The sequence below is a fragment of the Martes martes genome, assembly GCF_963455335.1.
Source record: "Martes martes genome assembly, chromosome: 7".
Taxonomy (NCBI): domain Eukaryota; kingdom Metazoa; phylum Chordata; class Mammalia; order Carnivora; family Mustelidae; genus Martes; species Martes martes.
Genome location: NC_137894.1, coordinates 83,559,042 through 83,568,767, shown reverse-complemented (window position 1 = coordinate 83,568,767; position 9,726 = coordinate 83,559,042).

Here is a 9,726-nt window from a genome sequence, read left to right as displayed (position 1 = left end):
ACAAGATTTTGTTTTTACTCACTTTAATTAAAATTACAGAAACTAGAAAACAAAGAGTAAATAAATTAAATCTGCCTTTCAGTGCCATTCACCATCTGCCCTGTCAATATTCACTCTGATCTGAATTATTCTAAAAAGTCATCTGGGTCTTTCTTACTCTGATTAGTCAATTAGCCACATCTCACACTGGTTTAAAAGGTGTTTCTTTCAGGTCAGTGAGTTACCCTCGCAATCTGAGAGTAGTTGACATACCAATAAATAAAGACTTCTGAGATTTCCCATTAGTACTCAAAGATTTTTGCTGCTGCTTTATTTAGCTTATTCAATATTTGAAAGCTCCCCGATACATAACTTTTCTCTTCAAAAGCATAAACATTCCATGATCATGTTTTATTTTTCTTGATCGTATACTTTTATGTTAGGCATGGAGCAGGTTATGATTAACCTTCTTTTGACAGGTGAAGAAAGTCCACTAGAATATTATCCAATCCAGTTATGCTCCTTTTGCAACTTGCTTGTTATAATGTTGTTGTTTGTTCCACTACGTTAGTCGATAGGAATTGGTTTTTAAAGAGACACTCGGACTATCCCAAACCATTATGGGTGACCATGGGAAAAGACTCTGGATTGGGTACCTTTGAAGAAAAGGGGGGTAAGATGGGGAATAAGGGAGGAAAATAACAAAACAGAACAAGAAAGTGACCTTGCACTGAATAATAATTGTGTGCCAAGAACTGGGGAGTCTGATTAATTCTATTCTGTGCACCTGAGCCTCGCTGCCACCAACCCCTACCAAAACCAAAACAAAACAAAAAGAAATCTTATGGCTCATTGGCATTCAAGGATTCAAGGAGACCCTAGTACATATAGTTCCACAATGCTGGAACTAAATTCATGACTTCTTGAAAGTTGGAATTCTCTAATCTTTTATATTAAAATTTGGCAGGTTTAGTGATGAGTTATAAGGTAAGAGTTAGAAGAGATAACAAATAATGCATACCTAAATTAAAGCATATGTAGTATGCTTATTTCAGGTAATAAGAAATATCACTTTGTTTTATATAAACACCTAACTTCTGACTTCAGCCCCCTGATCCCCTGGACTAGTAGAAAAAAATAAGATTAATGATTCCTAAAGCCTTTCCCTTACCTCTTCTGAGTTGTGCCAAGATCCTGATCTTTTGCATTTGGAGTAGGGCAAATTGGGATACAAATGGTTCTAGCAATCAATTACCATTGGGTCTTTCATAGTCTTATCTAAATGGAACCTCCAGTATCAGTGGTTAGGACTTGGACTCTTCCTCAAAACTCACTAAATCCCCCAGGCCTAGAGTTCTGGAGAAGTCCCCTTTCCTACCTTCTTCTCCAGGACATCTACCTCTACCAGAAAATTTCCTTCTCCCTTGTTCCTTCTCCATAAACTCTAAATTTTCTTTCTTTTTAAAAATTTCCCAAAGAGCTTAAGCTTTTGGAAATGAAAGTCCAAAACTCTTGCAAAATACCCATTTCCTGCCCTGTAGAGATCCTGAGCAGGCTATTTACTTTTAATAAGGGAAGTAAGAAAATAAAATGCATCGATATAAAAACAAATTAATGTCATGAAATATTATCAATACCTCATACCAGACACTAGGAATAGTCCAAGTAGATCACAGATCTAAATGGAGAGACAGGGAGAGAAAGGGTCAGCCGTGAAAGTATGGAAAGAAAGGAGAATTTTTTTTATAACTTTGGTGTAGGGAAAATCTTTCTGTGACTTGAAAGCTAGATGTCATTAAAGAAAATACAGAGGGATTTATACATAAAAATATGTTTAAATTTGGCATGACAAAAGGAAGGAAGAAAGGAAGGAAGGAAGGAAGGAAGGAAACAGCCACTATATGTGATGTCAAAAGAAAAATTACAAATTGGAGGAAAATGTAACTCTGTAATTCTTTCCACAGATAAAATGCAAAACTCATGTATCTAGAAGGAGCTCCTGTAAACAAAAATAAGAAAAAGACCATCAACCCAATTCAACAGTAAAATGAGCTAAAGATAGGAAAAATTCACACAAAAAGGAAATTAAAACATTTTTGAATACAGGAAAAGATCACTAACCTCATTTATAATAAGAGAAATGCAAATTAAAACTATACTGAGCTATCATTTCTCAGCTATTAAACTGGCAAAAATCCAAAAGTTTGAGAATACACATTGTTGGCAAAGCTGTGAAGAAAGAGCTTCTCTCTTACACTGCTGGTAGAAGTGTAAATTAACAAAACTCCTATGGAGGGAAATTTGCAATATCTATCCAAATTACAAATGTGTATATCCTTCAACTTCACAAATCTACTCCTGGGAATGTATCTTACAGATATACTTGCATAGGTTATTCACTCAAACACCATAATAACAAAAGATTGAAAAACAATCTAAGTGTCTATTAACAGGGAATTTGCCAACTAAATCATGGTACTTCTATATATTGGAATATTTCACACATATATAAAAACAATGAGAAAGTTTTATATGTTTATATGGGAAAAAAATCTTCAGGATAGGATACATAAAGGTTTTTTTTTTTTAATTTATTTATTTGACAGACAGCGATCACAAGTAGGCAGAGAAGCAGGCAGAGAGAGAGGAGGAAGCAGGCTCCCCGCTGAGCAGAAAGCCCAATGTGGGGCTCGATCCCAGGACCTTGGGATCATGACCTGAGCCAAATGCAGAGGCCTCAACCCACTGAGCCACCCAGGTGCCCCGGGTTTTTGTTTTTTTTGTTTTAAGCATAGAATAGTGCTATCTTTTGTGTAAAAAAAGAAGAGTGCCTATTCATAACTACTTCTATATGTAGAAGTTTTGGAAAGATTCAGAGGAAACTAACAACCATGATTATGGTAGGAGATGGGAACTAGGCAGATGGTGCCATAAATGAGAGGTATACTTCCGTCTCTGTAATGTGACTCTTTAATGTGTACCTTTTAATCTTCAGCCATATATGCAAATGTTCTCTGTGATCATTTCTACTACTTAACTATGAGTTAGAACTTTTAATAAACTCAGATCACTTTATCATCTATAAATTTTGATTAACTCTTAAAATTTCAATCAAAGTTTTAAGTGTTCATTTTTTCAAATTTTTACAGTTTCTAGGCTTAAAAGTTTGGTTTTAGACATTTCCTAGAGTGAATACCATATTGCTGAACACTTTGGAACTAAAATAAAAAAAAGTACAGATAATTTTTTATTATAATCAGATCTTTTAAAAAGTTTATTAGAATACAGAGAAGCTCTTTTTTTGGTAAATATTATTACAGTGTAATTCACGCAGCCAAATTCCATTACAGGAAATTCCAAGCAGTGCCTATTTTACTGTTTCCTATTCTAGGAGTATATAATTGAAATTGTTCAAAATGTATTAGTCAACAACTGAAGCTTGAGGTTTGTGGTAAGAAGGAAATTTTTGTTTTAATATTATTTGTGCTACTGGATTTGATCCATATGATTGATGTCAGCACAATGTATTTTTCCCTGGTTTTGGACCACCCAACCCAGCAGAGAGGTCAAAAGCATAAACTCTAGGCTCAGACTCTGGGTTCATGTGGTTTCACACACTAACTGTATGACCATGGGTAACTGACTTCACCTCTGAGTGCCTCTGTTTCTTTGTCTTCAGATGGGGATGATAATAGTACCTACCTTATGAGTGCTGTGAAGTGTGTAAACCTGGCGATTCACAGACCTGTACCCCCAGGGCTAAAAATACATTATATGTTTATTAAAAAATTCTAAAATTAAAAAAAAATAGTACCTACCTTATAGAATGGTTCTGAGGATTAAATCACTTAGAGCCTGCACATAGAAAGTACCCAGAGGAGCCAAGAATATACAGTGGGAAAACAACAGTCTCTGTCAACAGATGTTGTTGGACAGGGAGTGGAGAAATAGTGCTTTAAAAGAAAGTAAAACTGGTCAGACTAGCAGGAAGGAGGTCACTTACCAAAAACAAGGAAGTTTCAACTTAAAAAATAAATCAGTATCGGCTTGTATCTCCACCACCCTGTCCCTTCTCATGCAGATGGATTTCCTTTGGCTATTTGTTTTGAGAATGAGGAATAATGATTAATCCGAAGGGTAGGTATTTATCTCTCTTTCCCAAGGGGGTGAATCCGAACCGAACAGATCCTCTATCTTCCCAGGCTTCCTATTGCAATAATGAAATTCCATTACATTGAAAATGATGTAATTCCCCCTGGGGTTAGTTGTAATCAGACTTGACCTATATGGATATGGTGGGGATGAGAACTGAAGGATAGGGAAATTAACAGAAAGAAAAGGATAGCGTGGAGATTTGCTCTGCCTGCTTCACTTTGCTTTAATTCAGTTATACAATGTCTATTACAAATTTGCTTCATTTCTGACCAGAAAAAAATAATGCAAAATAATAGAGATAAATAGCCAAACAGCTTCAGAATTCAGTGTTCTCTGAACAGTTCCCCCAGTCCGTTCTTCTTCCTCCTTCCACCTCTAATCTCTCCCCACCCCCCTACCAGCACCATTGATCAATTCTCATTATTAGCTCTTAGAAAAGCAGACAATCCCTGGGACAAGCCTGGCTTCAGATCAGAGAGTCAATATTCTACTGTAACAATCTGCCAAAAAATGCAATTCAGGCACATTTAAAGTGTGTCTCCCCAGAGGAAAGCAAGCAACAGAGGCCATTGAGAGGGGCCTGACTATTTAGTTTGATTCAAGCACAGCTGCCTCTGACATTTCTAAGCCAGTCAGGGTTATCATCAGAAAATGCAAGTGAGCAAATGCAGAGTGACAGCAGACCATAGCACAAAGACTGCCTGCTTCAGGAACTCTATCCAACTTCCCCCACCATTTGCCCCTCCTTCGGCCCCCCTCCACTTAGGAAGAGCTAAGTTCGTGATGAGGACGCGGAGAGAGTGCCAGAAGGGCAACATGTGAGAGGCAGTATAACGGTTAAAAAATAATTTATGAGGCCCAGGCTGAGTAACAAATGAAGAATGCTTCTCTCGAAGAACCTTTGGGGGTGCAAGACACAGGATAAACACTGAACAATTCTCTGTGTATCTGCATAGGTGTGTGAAATTGCCATAGTCAAAAATTACCAAGCGTCACAATTTTAGATCACGCAACCATATATGCTAACATTTGACAAATGTACCATGTACATAATCAAAAACAGAATGGAACAGAAACAATCTTGGAGACATCAACGGTTAAGAAACAAGAGGTGAGGGGCATCTGGGTGTCTCAGTGGGTTAAGCCTCTGCCTTCAGCTAGGTCACCGTCCCAGGGTCCTGGGATCAAGCCCCGCATCACATTGGGCTCTCTGCTCAGTGGGGAACCTGCTTCCCCTTTCTCTCTGCCTGCCTCTCTGCCTACTTGTTAACTCTCTCTGTCAAATAAATAAATAAAATCTTAAAAAAAAAAAAAAAGAAATGAAAGGTGAATAGAGAATAAATGATTTATTCAGATATTGTTACACTGTTAAAAATCCATCTTTGATCAGTATGATTCAATTATATTTAGTACTTGACAAACCATATGAGACTCTTAACTCCAGGGAACAAACTGAGGGCTGCCGGAGGGGAGGTGGGTGGGGGATGGGGTCACTGGGTGGTGGACATTAAGGAGGACACTTGATATAATGAGCACTGGGTGTTCTATGCAACTGATGAATCACTAAATTCTACCCTGAAACCAATAATACACTATATGTTAACAAACCTGAATATAGCTAAAATCTAAAAATAGTAAAAATATATATACATTTAGTACTTAAATAATACATACATTAATTACATTTACATTTTTAAAGATTAAGGTTAGTGATACAGTAGTAACAAAAAAGGATATAAATTGGTGAGATTCCAATTCTATTTTTTAAATGTATGTAAAAAAGACTGTGGAACATTACATTTCTGGATTCCCAGATTAGATGCAGTATAACTTTCCTATAGTTTCAAAATTTTGATCATTTACAGATTTTTTCCTTCCTTTCCTTCTCTCCCCAACATCAAAACATTGACCACTGACCCTAATGAATATGCAATTATTTTATAATAAAAATATTTTTAAAAATATGTATCATTTTTCTTATCTCTACTCTCATTATAAGATAAAATCTGATTCTCTTGAGAGCTAGGATCAGAATTTTATTTTTTTAAAGATTTGTTTATTTATTTTGAGAGAGAGAGAGAGATACTTCTGTAAATGCATCCCTTTGCCCAACCCCTAAGCCCAGCTCATTTGGGTGAAAGAGCTCCTACAGTGAGGCCTATTTTTAATACTACCTGGGAGAGCCTGGGACCCATCACATCTGAGACATCTCCACTGGCTGTGGGCTTCCTGCAAGTTGAGTCTAAACAGATATGGTTGGCTTGGTTCTCCTGGTTATCCTGTCTGATGCAGTCTCAAATCTTTTTCTGAAGGAAGCAGTTAGCTAGGCAAATGGGTCCTCCCCCGGAAGTGGATTAGAAAACAAAGTATCAGGGATCCCAGCACCTGCATACCCTCATCCAGAGATGTCAGGCGAATGTGGCCCCATCTGGTTCTGTGGCGATACAATTCTATGGGCCGCTAAGGCCTCCTGGAGCAGCAACATAGTTTTTCTATGTCCCAGCCATTACAGTTCAGACTTCGGTCTGCACTGGGGTTCTTGGGACATACTTGGTCCACTCGTTCTCATAGTAACCCTCCATACTCCACAGCATTCCACTCATTTCATGGTCTATACACGTGTGCCCAGGTGAAATACAGACAGATGGGAATGGGTAGATAGATCCCTGAGGGTAATGTCTTCGGCGTCTTCCTATTTGACAGGCTTCCCTTAAAAGAACTTGGAGAAATCCAGAGTCTACCCCAATCCACAGTGAACACTAAAAATAGAGAACCGAAAGTGAGACCCCTAGGAAGCAAAAAGCAAACAAAAACAGGCTATAGTTAGGACCTGGCATCCATTACATACAGTCCTGTTCTCAGGGATCACACTCTTCTCAGCTTGCTTCAAGCTTGATTCTAGCAGCAATAAACTAATCGCTTTAACATAAGGTGCTTTCACCACTGTAACAGCTTTGAGATCTCCCACCACTTCAACCTCCTGGGTCACAACTCATCTTCCTGGCTCAGTAGGTCTAGACCAACCACTCAGAAATCTAACGTTGTCCTATTGCAGGACCTTTCTACTGGAAGTTGATTTTAGGAGTAAACGGAATGGGCAGGGCTCAGCACATCTGGAAGTTTCCAAGTTTCGTAAGAAAACCTAAAGAAAGTCTTGGGAGATTTTGAGCAAGAGGGTGGTATGATGAAGTCATACTTTGAGAAAGTTAAACTGTCATCTGCAGGATGGCTCTGAAAGAAGTTGCTGAAATCACAGGAAGGTTATTATGAGCGTCAAATAGGACAGTCGAAACTTGCAAGATGGTGACATAAAGGAAAATATATATCTTAGAGGCACTGGAAAAAAAAAAATTCAGTGAGTAAAAGTTTTGCCCAGAGAAGAAGGCCTAAGGGAGCCTGTCAATGGGATGGACATGATTTAAACTAGAGGCAGGGCATAAGAAAATTAGATATTAGAGAAAGCTGGTATTCCGGAGGGGTGAGCAATTTTAGGGATTATTCACGAACTATATAGAAAGCACCAAGCTCCATAAACTAATAGGGAAATGGAACTTTATTTCCTTTGTGTATATGTGAATATGCTTTTCTAAATTGTTTTCTAAATTCAAGAATGGCTCAGCCAAGAAAAAGAATCTGAACAGACAATTCACAGAGGAAGAAATCCAAAGGGCCAATAAGTATTTGAAAAGATGTTCAATAGTGGAATTATAGCTGATAACGATTGATTTCTAAAAATAGGATGAAGGCAAAAACCTTGTCCATAGTATAGTCAATTACCATTGAAAGCATCTTGAACCGCTCACAAAATACAGTGTGCTTGATTTCAAGGACAGAATGCTGCATGTATGCATAAACATAGAATGGACTGTATTGGGGGGAGTACCCAAGACCACCCTCAGTTTCAGTGATTCCCTGGACTCACAGAACTCAGAAAAACCGCTACAATTGTGATGGTTTAATTACTGCAATGAAAAATTCTCATAAAGCAGCACTGGATTGTCCTCTCTCAGCAAAGTCACATAGACAGTGTTTCATTCTCCTAGCAACAATGTATAACAAGACATACGAAGTATGGTCCCCAGGGAAACTCACCTGAGCCTTGGTGTCCAAGGTTTTTTATAAGGAGTCAATCACATAGGCATGAAGCATCTGGATAACTGATCTTAGCTAGTCAAGCTCCAGACCCCCAAAGTTCTAACTGATACCACGTGACCCAGAGCCCCAGGTGAACCAAAACAGGTGTTCACCATAAATCACATTATTACCATAAGCTATCTGGCATGGTCTATGCTCACCACACACAGATTCCCTTATCAAGCAGGATATTCCAAGGGCTTACATGCTGTCTCCAAGACCTTGTCAAAGGCCAGCCTAAAGACCATTAGAACATACAGGATTTAGACACCTATGCCTGCTGAGTTAACCCTTTACGCACGTGACCTAAAAATTCAATTATCTATACAAAACGTAACCATGTATCACTCTGTTTTAAAGACTAGAACCACAATTCCTCTTACAGAAATAGATACAAGTAAATAACAGATATGAATAAAGATCTCCATTGAGGGGTGCCTGGGTGGCTCAGTTGGTTAAAGCCTCTTCCTTCGGCTCAGGTCATGATCCCAGGGTCCTGGGATCAAGCCCCGCATCGGGCTCTCTGTTCAGCGGGGAGCCTGCTTCCCCCGCCAGTCTCTCTCTGCCTCTCTGCCTACTTGTGATCTATGCCAAATAAATAAATAAAATCTTAAAAAAAAAATCTACATTGAAGGATGAGGATAAAAGAGCAAAATTTTGAAAACTAAACCTCCAGGGGACGCCTGGGTGGCTCAGTGGGTTAGAGCCTCTGCCTTCAGCTTGGGTCATGATCCCGGAGTCCTGGGATCGAGCCCCGCATCGGGCTCTCTGCTCAGCGGGGGGCCTGCTTCCCTCTCTCTCTCTGCCTGCCTCTCTGCCTGCTTGTGATCTCTGTCAAATAAATGGATGAAATCTTTAAAAAAAAAAAAAAACTAAACTAAACCTCCAAGACTAGGAAAATGACCAAATAAGTCATAGTACATTCATATCTTAGACTACTATATATCCACTGAAATCCAGATATTTTTAAGGGAATCAAACATTTTACAATACATAATCAATCCTTATTATTCACGGATTCTGTATTTGTGAATTCATCTATTCTCTAACATTTTTAATCCCCAAATCTGTAATCTCCATGCTTTTGGGGTCACTTGCGGACTTTCACAAAGTGGCAAAAAATGTGAGTCTCCCGACGAGCGCGTCCTCAGCTGCAGTTGAGAAAGCCACCCAGCCTCCCTGCTTCAGCTATCCTACTACAAACATGGGTTCTTTCCACGGTCTATTTACTGCTGCATGTTTCACATTTCTGTGCTTTCTGTTGGTGACTTCATTGTTTCAATGCCCCCACACATAGTGCTGAAGTGGGGTCTTCTGTCCCTATGCCCCAGAAGCCTGTGACATGCCTCCCGGAGAGAACACATGTGTTAAAGGAGGTGCTTTGGGGCAGGAGTTTTAGTGCTGTTGGCCAGGAGCGCAACAGTCACAAATTAACAATGTATATTAAAAAAACTGTCT